Source organism: Schistocerca piceifrons, chromosome 1, assembly GCF_021461385.2.
Source record: "Schistocerca piceifrons isolate TAMUIC-IGC-003096 chromosome 1, iqSchPice1.1, whole genome shotgun sequence".
Classification (NCBI taxonomy): Eukaryota; Metazoa; Arthropoda; class Insecta; order Orthoptera; family Acrididae; genus Schistocerca; species Schistocerca piceifrons.
The window spans coordinates 740,463,714-740,483,113 of record NC_060138.1 but is presented as its reverse complement, the minus strand read 5'-3'; positions in this window follow the sequence as shown (position 1 = coordinate 740,483,113).

The window sequence follows — 19,400 nt, the reverse complement described above, 5'->3', positions numbered from 1 at the left end:
CATCAATAAAACAGATTATAAAATATTAGCACTAGCGGACTTAAACGTGTCCACCAGAGCTGACAAGTGATCAGGAACTGACAAGTGATGGTAAACAAAAGATACCGAGCTATTGCACTCACTTAAATGTTGACCGAGAAACTGAATGGTAATAATGATCCAAGTCCAAGTTAGATGATTCTGAGCAAATCAAATTTTAAATTTTGAGGAGTATTACCAGATTTTAATTGGAAATAATTTGTAGATTTTCTCTAAATTGCTGCTTACTTTATTTGTTATATCATGGTGTAATAAATCCTTACAATAGTGCAGTGCAGCAATGAAAATATGTATCTGTACAACAGCACACAAAATTTGCAAGATAAAAATGATATAAGCCCATTCGTAAATGTATTTAAAGGCTTAAAAACTGCTCTTTCCTCCTCAATATATTACCACTGTATACTCTTATACTTGACACATGGCAAATAATCAATAAAGCAATCTTTTATCTTGACATAATAAGACGTCTACTTGCAGTAACGCAGTACAACAGTGAAAAAATTAAGACAGCAATACACATAATTAGGAAATACTATTATCAAAGCCCTTACAATATCTGAAATGAATTTAAAATTATAGAAACCATTGTCAGAGCTTTATTATAATGAGCCAGTTTTCTTCTAAAATTTTCAACCTTATATATGACACACAAGTTATTATTTAATAATGCAAAACGGTAACATTAATTAATTCCGATATATAAATAGGCGAAAAAATCTAAGGCCACAGTTACAATGTCTGTAATATTACGAAACGTTGTCTTAGTCTTCTTCATTATGAGTTTCGCCTACTGATAATGAACTGAAATACTGTTGAACTTCTGGGCCACAAAACTGCTTCAAAATTTACATATCGTCTTATTTTTCTTTAGGGATGCCTAGAAGTTGTAGCTGACCTTGTGGAGGTAGGGCTCGTCCTTTAATACTTGAAGATGAGAGCGCCAATGATCTTGTATGATTCATATGGATTAACATATGACTGTCGCAGATGGGTCAGCGTACCAGTCTGTGTCACTAAGAACTGTGACACAGTTCTTTTAGCAAAAGGACATTTATCCTTGTAACTTACACTCAGAAACTGCCCCACTGAAGAAAAAAATGTTGCTTACAGTCCACAGCAGCAAAGGGTTCTGGAAGTCTTCTTGAATTTTCAATTACTTGAAGCCAGTCATTTGGCGATTCGCGTATTGTCTTTGCATTTACTAGGCCCATATTTTTGCCACATTCAAGACAGGAATAACACTTCACTGGAAGAGTTATATGGATTCGCTCAAACATCATTCAGCATGCACCAAGAAATGACAGGAAGGAAACACACGGTATTTCTTGTTCTGTCCTGAGGAAGAATCGTAGAATACACTGAGTGCAAGTACACTTCGGCGTATGACTTCAGTGCAGTAATGCAATAGCATAGAAGAAACTTCACCTGAACCTTTGTTTGTAATGGTCTGATCGTAGTTATTGGACACGGAACTCCCTGTAGCAAAGCAATGTACATTATATGAGTAAAATGACAGCTACCGTCCGCAGTACACCTTACTTGCTGAGATACTGGCTTGTGGGTGATGTTTCTGGTAATCCAGCGCAACTGCAAATCTGTTTTTGATTTTTGTAGACTTCCCTTGTTAAGCCCACTATATTTCATGCAACTTGGCAGCCTTTCTATAGTGTAGTTCATTTTGAACACATGAACATTTTCTCTTCGCAGTCAGAACCTGTAGACAAATCTCGTCGAGACTGCTAGCTTTCTGTGCCTCAAGCAATATCGGCTTGAAATTTGTCACATATTCTGCAGATATCAGTCAAAGGATAGCCCAAACTTACATTTTGTCAAAAAGGAATTAAACGATATTGTTCACAGCGTACTGGATTGGCCGGAAATTTAAGTACATCTGGTGTAACTTCTTAGCATTAAGGTCTTCAGATAAATAGTTTCTTACTGTCATGTAAGTTATAATGGGCAGTGCGCCCTTTTAATAAAATGCATATTTTCATCAACTTTGACTGTTCTTTCATCGTTAAGTTTGTGTGGCCTATTGCCAAGTTTACCCTGGACTCGACTTGTGCTTTCTACCTAGTGGCTAGTTAACGTTTCAAAATCATGAGGCTCGGTTTTTAATGCCGCAGATTGACACAAGTGCTGCGTGGCAAACTGATATTTTTACCATGGACTGACAGACGTGCTGCATGACAAACTGGTGTTTTAAATGTCTTCTCATGCCTTACTACCATAACTTTGTAGCTGTGTGAGAAGTTACGATATTGTGCTTCATCGGAATTGTTTTTTGGCCTCCTGCGCAAAGTAGGCTGCACAGTGGTTAGACCAGATAAATGTGCATTCTGTTTATCACGAGATGCTACTTCATTAAACTCTTTAATCAACGCATTTCTCTCTGTGCTTGTTGTATTTACAAATCAATACGAACGTGAACGCTTACAGTCATCGCCGTTATTGTGACTCGTAGCTCGAATACGTTTTGAAGCATCTGAAATTTGCCCATGAACTCTGTCTGCTCTTCTTTGAACTGGTTCTAGTTTCTGCAGTACAATTTTCCTCACAGCTTCTGCTTGAGATGTGTAAATTTTCGAACAGTCTCAACATGGAGCTACAGCACAAATTATAGTCTCAAACTATATTATCGCAGGACTGTGTTTACAACAATGAAAAACAATAATGAACAATTAATGCATGAATGTGGGGACTCTGATCGCCCTTTCAAAGGAATAATATAACTTTGACTGTTACTCCAAAGTAGTCTACATAACAATCTCGTATTCTGGACATCACTCACTTCTCCGAAGTTAAAGTTTCACAGCCTGGAAGTTCTTCATTTCTACTACAAGATGGCAGTGAAAATTAAAACTCGATCTGGGACGGACTTCGATCGTTATTCCTCGCTACTCTTCAAATGTGCAACCGCGATGTTATGGAAACAGCATCTAAAAGTAGCATAGAAACTTCCTTAACTAGTGCACGATCGACAACTCGCACGTTATCTTTGGACTGGTTCTAGGTTCTGCAATACAATTTTCGTCACATTTTCTGCTTGAGATTGTGTAAATTTTGGAACAGTCTCAACATACAGCTACAGCACAGCTTAAGTGCTAGTGCTCAAACTACGTTATTCCAGTACTGTGTTTACCATAATTAGAAACGGGAAACAGGGGTGTCACCGTGGTAACAGTACAAAGAAGAGTGTCTACTGACCGGTTACGTGGAGCAAAAGCTCTCCCGCGGGCAAGAATTTTCGCAATTTTTCATCTTGCCACGATAAATTGACGCGTGTGGAAAGCTTAAACACAATATTGAGTATTGCTTCTTTAATATACTTTCGTATTCATACAGTATGTTTGCTAGTCACTATGGGTAAATTCGTCGTAAGTTTGTCGTGTCATCACAGGAGGGGAATATTACTGACACTGAACATAGTGACAACCATGATCAATCAAAAAATAAGAGACCCGAGAATGTGGTTTCTACCAGTTCCTGTAGTACATTAGCGGGAAACAAATAAAAGGAATCACTTTAAAAAAATAAATCGAAACCGACTTGAATACACATATCGCCATCGATATGCACCACAAAAATATTGGAAAGTAGGCGCCCATGACCCACAAGGACGATCGAAGTAGAATCGACCGTGTCTACATATCGCAGTGCTGTTCCCAATATGCAGTCGACTGCCTAAAGTTTTCAGCCAGTTTCCCAGGCCACTGCGCACACTTTTACTTCATACACCTTTCTAACATAGTTAGATGCTGCCTCCGTGGAGTCTGGAAAGTGGAAACTTAAAATCCAACATCTACAAGACGCGAGTCTCCGCTGTGTAGTTTTCCGTTCGTGAGAACGGAGTTCGCAGAAAAAAAGTGACGTACGGGAACACTTTGATGTGATCGACTTTTTATGCGAAATAGCCCGTACTATTTTCAGCTGCAGCACAGAAGATCCTACAAGCAATGCCTGCGAGATGCGCCAAAGACCCCGCTAGGAGCAAATGCAACTATGTTGCCACAAATAAAGAAGCTTAAGACGAAACGGTTACCGGTAGATGTCAAAAAATCGAAAACACACGAGAAGACACTTTCAAGTTTACCACTTAGACTGCGAGAGAGCCAGGTAACTACAGAAGAAAATCATCGATCTACGTAAACTGAATGGGGAACGCACCGAAACACTGCACTACCTTACGTATGAAACTTTGTTTTTCTTTTTCTAGTGACATTGTCCCGCATCGACTCAGGACCGGATTGGCTATGAACGTATTTGGCATTGTTAATTTTAAGGGGTAGCCGGATGCACTTCCTGTCGCCAATTCGTTACTCTCCTTGACGGAAGACGGGTACCCCAACTGTCTGCATAATTATGGGTCATTGTAATGGTATGGATGAAAAGCCACTCTGGGATACCTGGAAATGAAAAAGTACATGTCGTAGCAAAGCAAGCATCTCTACATGGAGATTTTAAACACGATAAATTTTCTCTCACAGATGTGGTACTCATGCTCAGGAAGCGGTTGTCATCAATTTGGCAAGAGGAATTGTCGAGGGCATCTAAAATCAAAGGCAGTCAGTACGCCTTTATTCATCTCACGATTCCAAAAGTACCGTGCTATAAGACACAAACGGGAGCTTGACAACAGTTACATCACAGCTGAAATTCAGTCATTGGAAATTCAACAAATACTTCTCTCGGCTCAACGTCAGCGCTACTGCTCTATGCGGGGAGGAAGAAGGTCCAAACCACATATTCCTACAATGTCCTCGGAACACGTATCACATAAAAGTCCTTACAAGCAATCTTCGGGCTCCTGGTCATCACTTCCCAAGCAGCCTCCAAATCTTGTTAGCGCCCAACAATACAGCAACATATAAAACTATTGTGCGAGTTTTCAACAGAGCCAACATCAAGATACAGCTCCCTACGCTGCTAATGTAATGCTCTTGGTAATTAGAACGCCAGAAGACCAAAGCACAATTAGATAACTACATGCCCACGTGCTACTCATCAGGAAACGGAATGCTCAGCCTCTAAATGTCACTATGTATCTCCTATATGTATGTGTCTGAATACTGGTCTGTTTATGCATATGGATGTGATACTCAAATCTGGTTCTTCTATACTGTTGTCATATACTGTCTAGATGGTACTTATATACCTGCACAGATATTCAATTCTCTATCCGCAGCTTCTGACACAATTCTTACCGCTCATACAAAAGAACATTTTGTTGTTAATTTACAAGGGGAGGCCACGACGGTGGGATCACGAATATGCTTCAAACTTTTTACACGTTTAATAGGCCATTGAAACAAATAATGTGCAAGTAGTAAGGTGCATCAGTGTGACAATTCCAGGAAAATCGCAAAAGATGTTTTACGCGTCTGTTACGTGACTGATGTATCGGTATGAAGGTGCTTTTTGTAATAAGTCATTATCGTCAAGTGTTTAGCGTTCGCGCTTTGCACGCTGGTTGTGGACGAGGCAGAGGACAGAATACCGCTACTATTTACTGTTTTAATCTACAAATATTTTTTTCATCACTGATCACAACATTTAATTTGTATGACGTTTGAGAGGTAATATCATGAAAAAAAACTACGTACATCTTCATGAAGTTGTGGTGATTTACATATGTTATTTGACTATTTACTATTTGTAATTAAATTTTCAAGGACGACGGACAGCCTTGGAAAGCCCAAGTCAAACCTCGATAAATAATGATGCGAATGTCGTCACTCACAATCATTCATATAGTAAGTCACAATGTGCCACATACAAGAGTAATGTACAATTACCCATCGGATCTGCTCGCGACATCACGCGTTGCAGGATGGTATTTGTCATTCAGACATGGAAAACGTAAATCGAAACTGCATGCAAATACACTTTTTTCATTACATTACCTCTCAAATGTTATACAAATTAAGTAACATGACCAGTTATGAAAAAAATTTCATCAACAATTAAGTTTGAGCGGGAGTCGAACCGTCACCTCATACGCCTATCTAAGCTCGAACTCTAATGACTTTTTTTTTTTTTTTTTGCTGATCTCGGTTCGTTGCATTTGTCCGTGGCGGACGTCTGATGACACCTGTTCAAGTTCCTCGTTGATCCGTTCACTCAGTCTTTTTATTACAGAGCGGAGCTAACCCTCTGACCGAACACGCTGAGCTATCACGCCGGCATCACTTAGCAGCCACGAACTCTTAACCTCCGTACAGATACACGAGCCACATAACAGACTCGTAAAACTTCTCTCGCGATTTTCTCCGAATTTCCAGAGCAGTACACGTTATTAATTGCACATTGTTGTTGTTGTGGTCTTCAGTCCTGAGACTGGTTTGATGCAGCTCTCCATGCTACTCTATCCTGTGCAAGCTTCTTCATTTCCCAGTACCTACTGCAACCTACATCCTTCTGAATATGCTTAGTGTATTCATCTCTTGGTCTCCCCCTACGATTTTTACCCTCCACGATGCCCTCCAATACTAAATTGGTGATCCCTTGATGCCTCAGAACATGTCCTACCAACCGATCCCTTCTTCTTGTCAAGTTGTGCCACAAACTCCTCTTCTCCCCAATCCTATTCAGTACCTCCTCATTAGTTATGTGATCTACCCGTCTAATCTTCAGCATTCTTCTGTAGCACCACATTTCAAAAGCTTCTATTCTCTTCTTGTCCAAACTATTTATCGTCCATGTTTCACTTCCATACATGGCTACACTCCATACAAATACTTTCAGAAATGACTTCCTGACACTTAAATCTATACTCGATGTTAACAAATTTCTCTTCTTCAGAAAAGCTTTCCTTGCCATTGCCAGTCTACATTTTATATCCTCTCTACTTCGACCATCATCGGTTATTTTGCTTCCCAAATAGCAAAACTCCTTTTTACTTTAAGTGTCTCATTTCCTAATCTAATACCCTCAACATCACCCGACTTAATTCGACTACATTCCATTATCCTCGTTTTGCTTTTGTTGATGTTCATCTTATATCCTCCCTTCAAGACACCATCCATTCCGTTCAACTGCTCTTCCAAGTCCTTTGCTGTCTCTGACAGAATTACAATGTCATCGGCGAACCTCAAAGTTTTTATATCTTCTCCATGGAATTTAATACCTACTCCGAATTGTTCTTTTGTTTCCTTTACTGCTTGCTCAATATACAGATTGAATAACATCGGGGAGAGGCTACAACCCTGTCTTACTCCCTTCCCAACTGCTGCTTCCCTTTCATGTCCCTCGACTCTTATAACTGCCATCTGGTTTATGTACAAATTGTAAATAGCCTTTCGCTCCCTGTATTTTACCCCTGCCACCTTTAGAATTTGAAAGAGAGTATTCCAGTCAACATTGTCAAAAGCTTTCTCTAACTCTACAAATCCTAGAAACGTAGGTTTGCCTTTCCTTCATCTTTCTTCTAAGGTAAGTCGTAAGGTCAGTATTTCTACGGAATCCAAATTGATCTTCCCCGAGGCCGGCTTCTACTAGTTTTTCCATTCGTCTGTAAAGAATTCGTGTTAGTATTTTGCAGCTGTGGCTTATTAAACTGATTGTCCGGTAATTTTCACATCTGTCAACGCCTGCTTTCTTTGGTATTGGGATTATTATATTCTTCTTGAAGTCTGAGGGTATTTCGCCTGTTTCATACATCTTGCTCACCAGATGGTAGAGTTTTGTCAGGACTGGCTCTCCCAAGGCCGTCAGTAGTTCCAATGGAATGTTGTCTACTCCGGGGGCCTTGTTTCGACTCAGGTCTTTCAGTGCTCTGTCAAACTCTTCACGCAGTATCGTATCTCCCATTTCATCTTCATCTACATCGTCTTCCATTTCCATAATATTGCCCTCAAGTACATCGCCCTTGTATAGACCCTCTATATACTCCTTCCACCTTTCTGCTTTCCCTTCTTTGCTTAGAACTGGGTTTCCATCTGAGCTCTTGATGTTCATACAAGTGGTTCTCTTATCTCCAAAGGTCTCTTTAATTTTCCTGTAGGCAGTATCTATCTTACCCCTAGTGAGAAAAGCCTCTACATCCTTACATTTGTCCTCTAGCCATCCCTGCTTAGCCATTTTGCACTTCCTGTCGATCTCATTTTTGAGACGTTTGTATTCCTTTTTGCCTGCTTCATTTACTGCATTTTTATATTTCCTCCTTTCATCAATTAAATTCAATATTTCTTGTGTTACCCAAGGATTTCTACTAGCCCTCGTCTTTTTACCTATTTGATCCTCTGCTGCCTTCACTACTTCATCCCTCGAAGCTACCCATTCCTCTTCTACTGTATTTCTTTCCCCCATTCCTGTCAATTGTTCCCTTATGCTCTCCCTGAAACTCTGTACAACCTCTGGTTCTTTCAGTTTATCCAGGTCCCATCTCCTTAAATTCCCACCTTTTTGCAGTTTCTTCAGTTTTAATCTACAGATCATAACCAATAGATTGTGGTCAGAGTCCACATCTGCCCCTGGAAATGTCTTACAATTTAAAACCTGGTTCCTAAATCTCTGTCTTACCATTATATAATCTATCTGATACCTTTTGGTATCTCCAGAGTTCTTCCATGTATACAACCTTCTATCATTGCACATTAAGCTGTTTTAATTGCCTACTAAAGGCGTACAAAGTTTTAAGTAAGTCTGTGATCCCAGCGTCGTGGCCTCCCCTTGTCAGATACATGGTTCTTAATATCGATTGTATTGACAATATCCCAAACGTGTTCCAACGGCGATTCGTGATTTCTTACTGTACTACTAGTAGGATTTTTATTGTATAGTATGTCTGTGTATCCTGTGTTACATTTTCGTCTTCTTTACTCTTTTCAGTATATTGTGTTTGTAAGGTATGTTTTATATCGGACTCAGTCTTTTATTAAGCCTATGTAACATCGTACCATGCTACGACTTACACTAATGTCTACTCTGAAATGTCCCAAATGGATTATAATGTACCATTTCCAGTGCTGTACGGGCACATTCCGAAAGCAAGTAAATTGAGAAAAAAATTGTCTGCCTCCAGTGTTATTCATGTGAAAGTAAGCGTGAGTTTTGTAAATGTTTGCGAATTGTGTAACTGAGGCGGGACTTGGGTACCAGTCCGGTACTCGCTTAGTGGAATGTGAAAAACCCGTGTAAACTCCACATCTAGGATGATCGGCACTCCTACCAGTTAATAATCCACCGGTCGGGTTCGATCCAGAGCCAAGGCACCTCACCTTCACGGAAGCTGGGCTGTTAACACAAACGGCTGTCCGGGAGGTACATTAAATCTGAAATACAGCAACATTTTAAAGAACTCTTCGAGATCAAAATCTCTGAAAAAACGCGACTTCTAATCTCCTGCGCGACGTGCCACGAATCTGTACGTAACCGGAAAGACTCCCAACTCAACGAACGTCTCACTGACGGCGACCTTCACGGCGCACTGAAGGCAATTCCACGACTAATCTAACTCAGAACTGGCGGCCAGCCAGTCGAATTTTATGTACACTACTGGTCATTAAAATTGCTACACCAAGAAGAAATGCAGAAGATAAACGGGTATTCGTTGGACAAATATATTATACTAGAACTGACATGCGATTACATTTTCACGCAGTTTGGGTGCATAGATCCTGGGAAATCAGTACCCAGAACAACCACCTCTGGCCATAAACGCCTGGGCATTGACTCAAACAGACCTTGGATGTCGTGTACAGGCACAGCTGCCCATGCAGCCTCAACACGATACCACAGTTCATCAAGAGTAGTGACTGGCGTATTGTGACGAGCCAGTTGCTGGCCACTATTGACCAGACCTTTTCAATTGGTGAGAGATCTGGAGAATGTGCTGGCGAGGGCAGCAGTCGAAAATTTTCTGTATCCAGAACGGCCCGTAGATGACCTGCCACATGCGGTCGTGCATTATCCTGCTGAAATGTAGGGTTTCGCAGGGATCGAATGAAGGGTAGAGCCACGGGTCGTAACACATCTGAAATGTTACGTCCACTGTTCAAAGTGCCGTCAATGCGAACAAGAGGTGACCGAGACGTGTAACCAATGGCACCCCATACCATCACGCCGGGTCATACGCCAGTATGGCGATGACGAATACACGCTTCCAATGTGCGTTCACCGCAATGCCGCCCAACACGGATGCGACCATCATGATGCTGTAAACAGAACCTGGATTCATCCGAGAAAATGACATTTTGTCATTCGTGCACCCAGGTTCGTCGTTGAGTACACCATCGTATCCGTTCCTGTCCGAGATGCAGCGTCAAGGGTAACCGCAGCCATGTTCTCCGAGCTGATTGTCCATGCTGTTGCAAACGTCGTCGAACTGTTCGTGCAGATGGTTGTTGTATTGCAATTGTCCCCATTTGTTGACTCAGGGATCGAGACGTGGCTGCACGATCCGTTACAGCCATGCGGATAAGATGCCTGTCATCTCGACTGCTAGTGATACGAGGCCGTTGGGATCCAGCACGGCGTTCCGTATTACCCTCCTGGACCCACCGATTCCAAATTCTGCTAACAGTCATTGGATCTTGACCAACATGAGCAGCCATGTCGCGATACGATAAACCGCAATCGCGATAGCTTACATTCCGACCTTTATCAAAGTCAGAAACGTGATGTTACGCGTATCTCCTCCTTACACGAGGCATCACAACGTTTCACCAGGCAACGCCAGTCAACTGCTGTTTGTGTACGAGAAATCGGTTGGAAACTTTCCTCATGTCAGCCACCGGCGCCAACCTTGTGTGAATGCTCTGAAAAGCTAATCATTTGCATATCATAGCAGCTTCTTCCTGTCGGTTAAATTTCGCGTTTTTAGCACGTCATCTTCGTGGTGTAGCAATTTTAATGGTCAGTAGTGTAGTATTCTGGGAAAATCTGAAAGACAGCTTTCTACAAATCAACAAGGGAACTATAAAAGGAGCATATGTTTCAGCACAATTCCTCGAAGACTGAATTGTCCGAATCCCAAAAAGTCAAAGTAAATTTTAAATGCTCTAAACTGTAAAATCGTAGGCCAGTGATTGCTGGGTGCTTCAAGACGGTCATGAACAAAACTGTTAATACTGGCCAAATTTGTGCCGTACCAGGCAGGACAAAATGCGACGCAGTTCTGACGTATCGCGACTGCGTTGGATACGCAACAGTTACCTACGCTCCCACAGCATAATATATCAGCTGACTACAAAAAGGCATTCGACAGGTTCAGCCATGAATATATCACGCCAATTATGGGTGCTCTAGGATTTCAGAATATAATTCGAGCTACAATCCTTAATCTGCCGACAAATTCTCGAGCGACTGTCAACAGAGAAGCAATGAATACGACAGTGATTTGCGGTCGTGGGCTCATACCTTCTACTGTCGTTGACGACGTACATCAGTTACAGACGGAATGAGTTAAATTATCATAAGGCATTATGTGGTGAACATCACCACAAAGTTTGATAAACATCGGACTAGTGGTTCATGGTGAAACGCGATCCATTTCCGTCAGTATATTTGAAGACAAGTCAACCGTGATGGTCTAACGTGGACCTACTAGGCGCTCTCAACAACTTTCACGAGAACTTCCATTATCTTAAAAAGTGGTAAACGGCCATATGCTTCAATCAACACGGTGCTGGACCTATGTGTCAGGACGAGAGCCTGCGAAAGTCAATGCGAGTACCTGTTTCCAGTCAGTATTGCAGTTACATTAAAATTATGCATCAACACGATATTCGTATCACCGTTCTATGTATATGAATCAGAACTCCACCAACAGGCTTTCAGAGCTGCTAAGACCAAAACAAGAAAAAATATCTAATAAATATTGGCACTCAAAGACATACCTTAGAGCAATGAGCACTTGTTCATCTTCGCTACTGTGGAACACACCTCTTCTGAACATGTCCTCGTAGCTGTTAAGGTATGCATTTTAGAGCCTGTGTTTTCTGGACTTTTTTTCCTTGCTTTAGTCCATATTACCTCCACCGAAAATGTGGAATGCAGAGAGCTGCCAGCAGAAGAGACGTGTTTCACAGTATCGAAGACGAACAAGCGCTCACAGTTCTTAAGCTATTCGTTTTGGAGCCAACGTTTACTAGACGTTTTATCCTTGTTTTGGTACATACTGCCACTTCTGAAACTTTGTCGGCGGAGTTCTGGTTCACCCTACATAAAGGTGTTTGTTTTAACTTGGGACAAACAAATATCTAAAAATACACAACACATGGAAAAATATTCTAGATGAAAAGTTTATATTTTCAAAGGGATATTTGTCTTTGCTAAAACTGGCCATCCTCTAATCCTCCTACCCCTCCATGGGAGGTCACCTTATGATTTTCAAATGGGATCCGCTCCCCTTTTTTTTAAATCGAATTCGGAATTTACGCTAAAGAGCAGCTAGGATTTAAATGCAATAATTTTTCCATTCGTGGTAGATGGCGGTGTAGCCGGCGCAAGAGTTACGGCAGTTGGACGAAGGAATACGACGAAATCAGTCATCCCGATCGTGAGATTCGAGGAGATTCACCAAAATCAGCCCCGAAGGGAACAGAAAACTACATTACGTTAAATGTAACTTATTTGCCAGACTTTTAAATGTGTAAATGTAAAAATTGTACTGTACAATCAAACTTTCAAATTTCAGTTAATTTTTTTTTGTTTCAACTGTTTGCACACAAAAGGTTTACATTTTTATCGAAAATGTAAATTATAATCAAATGAGTCGATTTTTAATTTCAAAAACCAGAAAACTGCTGTACTGAAGTTTAAGTTCTTATGTCCGGAATATACACAACAGCATCATCTTGAATATAATTACTAATTATAGTAATTAAACGCACGTGATGTCCATCTATGTGAAATATCGGTTCCTTGAAAGTCAATTTGGCCTGCATTTCAAACTGAGATAGTGACCAATGAATCAGCGAGGCTGACATGTGTAATACGAGTATAATACACAGGAAACAGTTACTATTCTTTTTGACAATGTACCTACATTACTGAAGCGACTGTGTTTGAAAAGCAGTAACTAATCATGACATGTGTAATTAATGCAATGATTCTTCAATATAACTACAGGGAACACTTGAGTATCAGATATATTTTTTAATTATGTTGAAATAAATGTAATATGAAGAGACACCGTCCATATCAGTGAGCCATCCCTTTCCCATCCTTCACCAATCAGAGCATACGTTGTGATTCTAAAGACCTGGTAGTCGACGGCACGTTAAACCGTAACATTCCTTCCTTCCATCCTCGTAATAATGGGTGTCACGGTTTCCAGTACAGTCACGCCCGTAGCAAATTAATTCAGTGAAATGGTAATAACAGATTTATGTATAATTGCAACTGCTGTAGCATGTAGCCTGAAACCGTAGGTCAGCGCAGTTACAGGAATTGTAAAAAGTATGAAAATACCAAAAACCCAGCAGCTAGCATACCTAATACGGTTTAGGAGACAATTTGGCATTCAGAACAGCTTCCGGTCGTCTCGTAATGGATAAATACAGGTCCTGTGTGGTTTTCAAGGGATTTTTATACCATTCTTCCTGCAAAAATGTGACAAATTTAGGTAACGATGTTGGAGTGGATAGCAGTCACGCATCCTTCTCTCCAAAGTAAGTCAAAAAGGCTCAGATATTGAGATCTGGTGAGCGTAGTGCCCACGGCGGATGTAACGAATCATCCTGGTGCTCGAAAAACCAATTTGAACGATGCGGTCTGTGTGAACAGGCGCCTTATCGTCACGGAACACAATATCGCCATTGTGGAACATTCACTGTACCACGGGATAGAGCTGACCAGCCACAACTGTCACACAAGCGCTGTCAGTAGTGCGATCTTACAGAGTACTCATGGGGCCCATGGAGTACCACGAGATACCTGCACAAGTCATCACCAAACCCCCGCCTTGTGTCACTCTTGTGACCTAAACCGGGGCAGAAGTTGGAAACAGTGCTGACACTAGACTGATAGATCAAATGACTTTCTTCCAGTGATCCATAGTCCACGTTTTATGACTTCGGCATCACGTTTTCCTGTTATGGACACTTCCATCACTGATGAGTGGTTTTGGATTTTCAGTTCACCAGCGGTTCCCAGCTTGTGAAGCTTCTTTCGCGTTGTTTTGGTGCTATCAGGTTTCGCGAATGTGACATTCATTCCCGCAGTGACTGTTCCGGTCGTGATTCTCTTATTTTTCTTCACAACCCTCTTCAATGACTGTCTGTCACTATCACTCAACACGCACTTTCGTCTGCGTTGTGACTTTTCGGATGCTGTTTCTTCTCTTTCCCTGTAAGCGGCATAAATCTTCGATACAGTGCATCTTACAACGCCAAAAACGTCGGCTGCCTTGGTTACAGAAGCACCCACTGTAAGAGCACGAACAATTTGTCAACGTTCGAACACACTTAGCTCGCCATTACAGAGAACACTGTTCTGACCACTACTAAGAGTTGCAACGTATTGAGGATATTATACAGGGTGTTACAAAAAGATACTGCCAGACTTTCAGGAAACATTCTTCACACACAAACAAAGAAAATATGTTATGTGGACATGTGTCCAGAAACGCTTACTTTCCATGTTAGAGCTCATTTTATTACTTCTCTTCAAATCACATTAATCATGGAATGGAAACACACAGCAACAGAACGTACCAGCGTGACTTCAAACACTTTGTTACAGGAAATGTTCAAAATGTCCTCCGTTAGCGAGGATACATGCATCCATCCTCCGTCGCATGGAATCCCTGATGCGCTGATGCAGCCCTGGAGAATGGCGTATTGTATCACAGCCGTCCACAATACGAGCACGAAAAGTCTCTACATTTGGTACCGGGGTTGCGTAGACAAGAGCTTTCAAATGCCCCCATAAATGAAAGTCAAGAGGGTTGAGGTCAGGAGAGCGTGGAGGCCGTGGATTTGGTCCGCCTCTGCCAATCCATCGGTCACCGAATTTGTTGTTGAGAAGCGTACGAACACTTCGACTGAAATGTGCAGGAGCTCCATCGTGCCTGAACCACATGTTGTGTCGTACGTGTACAGGCACATGTTCTAGGAGCACAGGTAGAGTATCCCGTATGAAATCATGATAACGTGCTCCATTGAGCGTAGGTGGAAGAACGTGGGGCCCAACCAAGGCATCACCAACAATGCCTGCCCAAACGTTCACAGAAAATCTGTGTTGATGACGTGATTGCACAACTGCGTGCGGATTCTCGCCAGACCACACATGCTGATGGTGAAAATTTACAATTTGATCACGTTGGAATGAAGCCTCATCTTAAAGTGAACATTTGCACGGAAATGAGGATTGACACATAGTTGGATGAACCATTCGGAGAACTGTACCCGTGGAGGCCAATCAGCTGCTGATATTGCCTGCACACGCTGTACATGGCACGGAAACAACTGGTTCTCCCGTAGCACTCTCCATACAGTGACGTGGTCAACGTTACCTTGTACAGCAGCAACTCCTCTGACGCTGACATTAGGCTTATCGTCAACTGCACGAAGAATTGCCTTGTCATTCTAGGTCTTCCCCAGTCGCGAGTCATAGGCTGGAATGTTCTGTGCTCCCTAAGACGCCGATCAATTACTTCTAACGCCTTCCTGCCGAGACACCTTCGTTCTGGAAATGTGTCTCGATACAAACGTACAGCGCCACGGCTATTGCCCCGTGCTAATCCATACGTCAAATGAGCATCTGCCAACTCCGCATTTGTAAACATTGCACTGACTGCAAAACCACGTTCGTGATGAACACAAACCTGTTGATGCTGTGTACAGGTGTGCTTGATGCTAGTACCGTAGAGCAATGAGTCGCATGTCAACACAAGCACCGAAGTCAAATTAGCTTCCTTCAATTGGGCCAACTGGCGGTGAATCGAGGAAGTACAGTACATACTGACGAAACTAAAATGGGCTCTAACATGAAAATTAAGCGTTTCCGGACACATGTTCACATAACATCTTTTCTTTATTTATGTGTGAGGAATGTTTCCTGAAAGTTTGGCCGTACCGTTTTGTAACACCCTGTATTAATGTAAGGCGTCTGTTCTTTCGGACATCTCCGAAAGACATCATGTAAATTGATTGGCCTAGCTGGGCAATGGACCCTCCATCTTCAGTGCGGATGCACAAATACGTCCGACCTCCTGTGAGAATCTCAGAGAGCGAACATGGAGGGAATAGACAGGGACTGCGGACAGATGGCGCTCTATAAGAATCGGCCTTGAGAGATGCCGAGATAGCCCGCGCAGTTGCGTAACGCTGTGTCCCGAATGGCGCAGTGGTTACCTCACCTACCTAGTATGTGGGAGATTCTGGGTTCAAATACCGGATCGGAAACCATTTACACTCGTCGCAGCCGATAGCGCGTAATGTCCCGATATACGTGACAGCCGTAATCCCCTCCCTTTTCTTTCCTTTCTTCCCCTTTCCACCTTCAATTTACATATAAACTATTGAAGACACTGTACAGGTGGCGTTCGCGGTCAAATACACTGACGAAGAAAAGTATCCCTACATCAAGAAATAATTTATGTAGAGTAATGAAATTTCAGGAATACATTTGTCTAGGTGACATATTCAAGTGATTAAATTTGCAGGCTCACAAGAAAAGCATTGAAAATATGAAATGCTGGTACATTAATAACCGGTGTACCCGACAGAATGTTAAATTCGAGAAGTGTCTTTACAGATGCCGAACGTTAATTTTTGGGATGGGTCCATGCCTGTTCCACTTGGTCACTCAATTGAGGGACTGTTAATGCGGCTTGTGGATGACCCTGTAGATGTCGTCCGGTGACGTTGCATACGTAATCGATTGGAGACAATTCTAGCGATAGAGTAGAACAAGACAACATTTTGACACTCTATAGAGCATGCTGGGATACAACAGCAATATGTGGACACGCATTATCCTGATGGAAAACACCACCTGGAATGCTGCTCATGAATGCCGTGTGACAGATCGAATCACCAGAGTGGTGTACAGTTTCGCGGTCAGAGTGCATGGGATAAAGACGAGAGTGCCCCTGCTGTCATACGAAATCGCACCACAGCCCGTAAGTCCAGTGTGTCTAGCACGCAGACAGGTTGACTGCAGGCCCCCAAATGGCCTTCTAACCAACACAGTCCCCATCACTGGCTACGAAGCAGAGCCAGCTTTCATCAGAAAACCCAACAGAGCTCGACTCTGCCCTCCGACGAGCCCTGCTCGACACAACTGAAGTCGCAGACTTTGGTGCTTTTCGGGTCACTGGGATGCACGCTGCACTGCGTCTGACTCGGAGCTGTCCTCGCAGTAACCAATTCCTAACAGTTCGTTGTGGCACTGTGGTGCCAACTGCTGCTCGAATTGCTGCCAAAGATTCAGTACGATGCGCCAGAGCCGTACGCCGACCACGAAGGTCTTCCATCTGGGTAGTGGTAGGCTCGCCACAGCCGGGTCTTCTTGCGACCGCACCTTCCCGTGATCACCATTGACATCAATCATGTACAATGGATACATTGCTGCCAAGCTTTTCTGCAATAGCACAGAAGGAACATCCGGCTTCTCGAAGCCCTGTTACATGACTTCGTTCAAATTCAGTGAGGTGCTCATAATGGCGTGTTTGTCGCCTTAAAGGCATTTTTGACGAACATTAATTAATCTTGTCCAGTCTCAAAGATAACGAACTCTCACGACTGTTACAGCGTGTATTTACAGCAAACCTAATTTACATCCTCATTGTGGCGCTACCAGCACAACTCTTTTGCGACTTACGCGAAATTTGAATAGACGTTTCGTTTATCTCGCACACCTCATTCTTGGTGCTGAATATTTTTTCACCAGTGCCAAATAGTGAAATCTGCAGGCTTGGCTAACATCGGCATATACACTGAAGTGCCATAGGATATTGTATAGGAATGCATATTCAAATACGGAGATATGTACACAGGCAGAATACGGCGCTGCGGTCGGCAACGCCTATATAAGTAACTGGCGCAGTTGGTAGATCGGTTACTGCTGCTACAATGGCAGGTTATTAAGATCTAAGTGAGTTTCAACGTGGTGCTATAGTCAGCACACGAATGACAGATAGTACAGAGCATCTCCGAGATAGCGATGAAGTGGGGATTTTCCCGTACGAGCATTTCACGAGTGTACCGTGAGTATCAGGAATCCGGTAAAACATCAAATTTCTGACATCGCTGCTGCTGGAAAAGGATCCTGCAATAACGGGACCAACGACGACTGAGGAGAATCGTTCAACGTGACACAAGTCCAACCCTTCCGCAAATTGCTGCCGATATCAATGCTGGGCCATCAACAAGTGTCAGCGTGCGAACCATTCAACCAAAGATCATCGGTATGGGCTTTCGGAGCCGAAGGCACACTTGTGTACCCTTGATGACTGCTCGACACAAAACTTTACGCCTCGCTTGGGCCCGTCAACACCGACAATGCACTCTTGATGGCCGCGCGGGATTAGTCGAGCGTTCTGAGGCGCTGCAGTCATGGACTGTGCGACTGGTCCCGGCGGAGGTTCGAGTCCTCCCTCGGGCATGGTGTGTGTGTTTGTCCTTAGGATAATTTAGGTTAAATAGTGTGTAAGCTTAGGGACTGATGACAAATGGTTCAAATGGCTCTGAGCACTATGGGACTTAACATCTATGGTCATCAGTCCCCTAGAACTTAGAACTACTTAAACCTAACTAACCTAAGGACAGCACACAACACCCAGCCATCACGAGGCAGAGAAAATCCCTGACCCCGCCGGGAATCGAACCCGGGAACCCGGGCGTGGGAAGCGAGAACGCTACCGCAGACTGATGACCTTAGCAGTTAAGTCCCATAAGATTTCACGCACGTTTGATTTGAACTCTTGATGACTGGGTACATGATGCCTGGTCGGACGAATCTCTTTGCAAATTGTATGGAGCCGATGCACTTGTACGGGTATGAAGATAGCCTCATGAATCTGTGGACACTGCGTGTCAGCAGGGGACTATTCAAGCTGGTGGAGGCTCTGCAGTGGTGTGGGGCGTGTGCAGTTGGAGTGTTATGGGACCTCTGATACGTCTAGATATGACTCTGACAGTTGACACGGACGTAAGCATCCTGTATGATCACCTGCATCCACTCGTGTCCACTGTGCATTCCGACAGACTTGGGCAATTCCATCGGGACGATGTCGATACCCCACAAGTCTAGAATTGCTACAGAGATACGTCTAGATATGACTCTGACAGGTGACACATACATTAGCATCCTGTCTGATCACCTGCAACCGTTCATGTCCATTGTGCATTCTGAAGGATTTAGGCAATTCCAGCAGGACAATGCGACATTCCACACGTCCATAATTACTA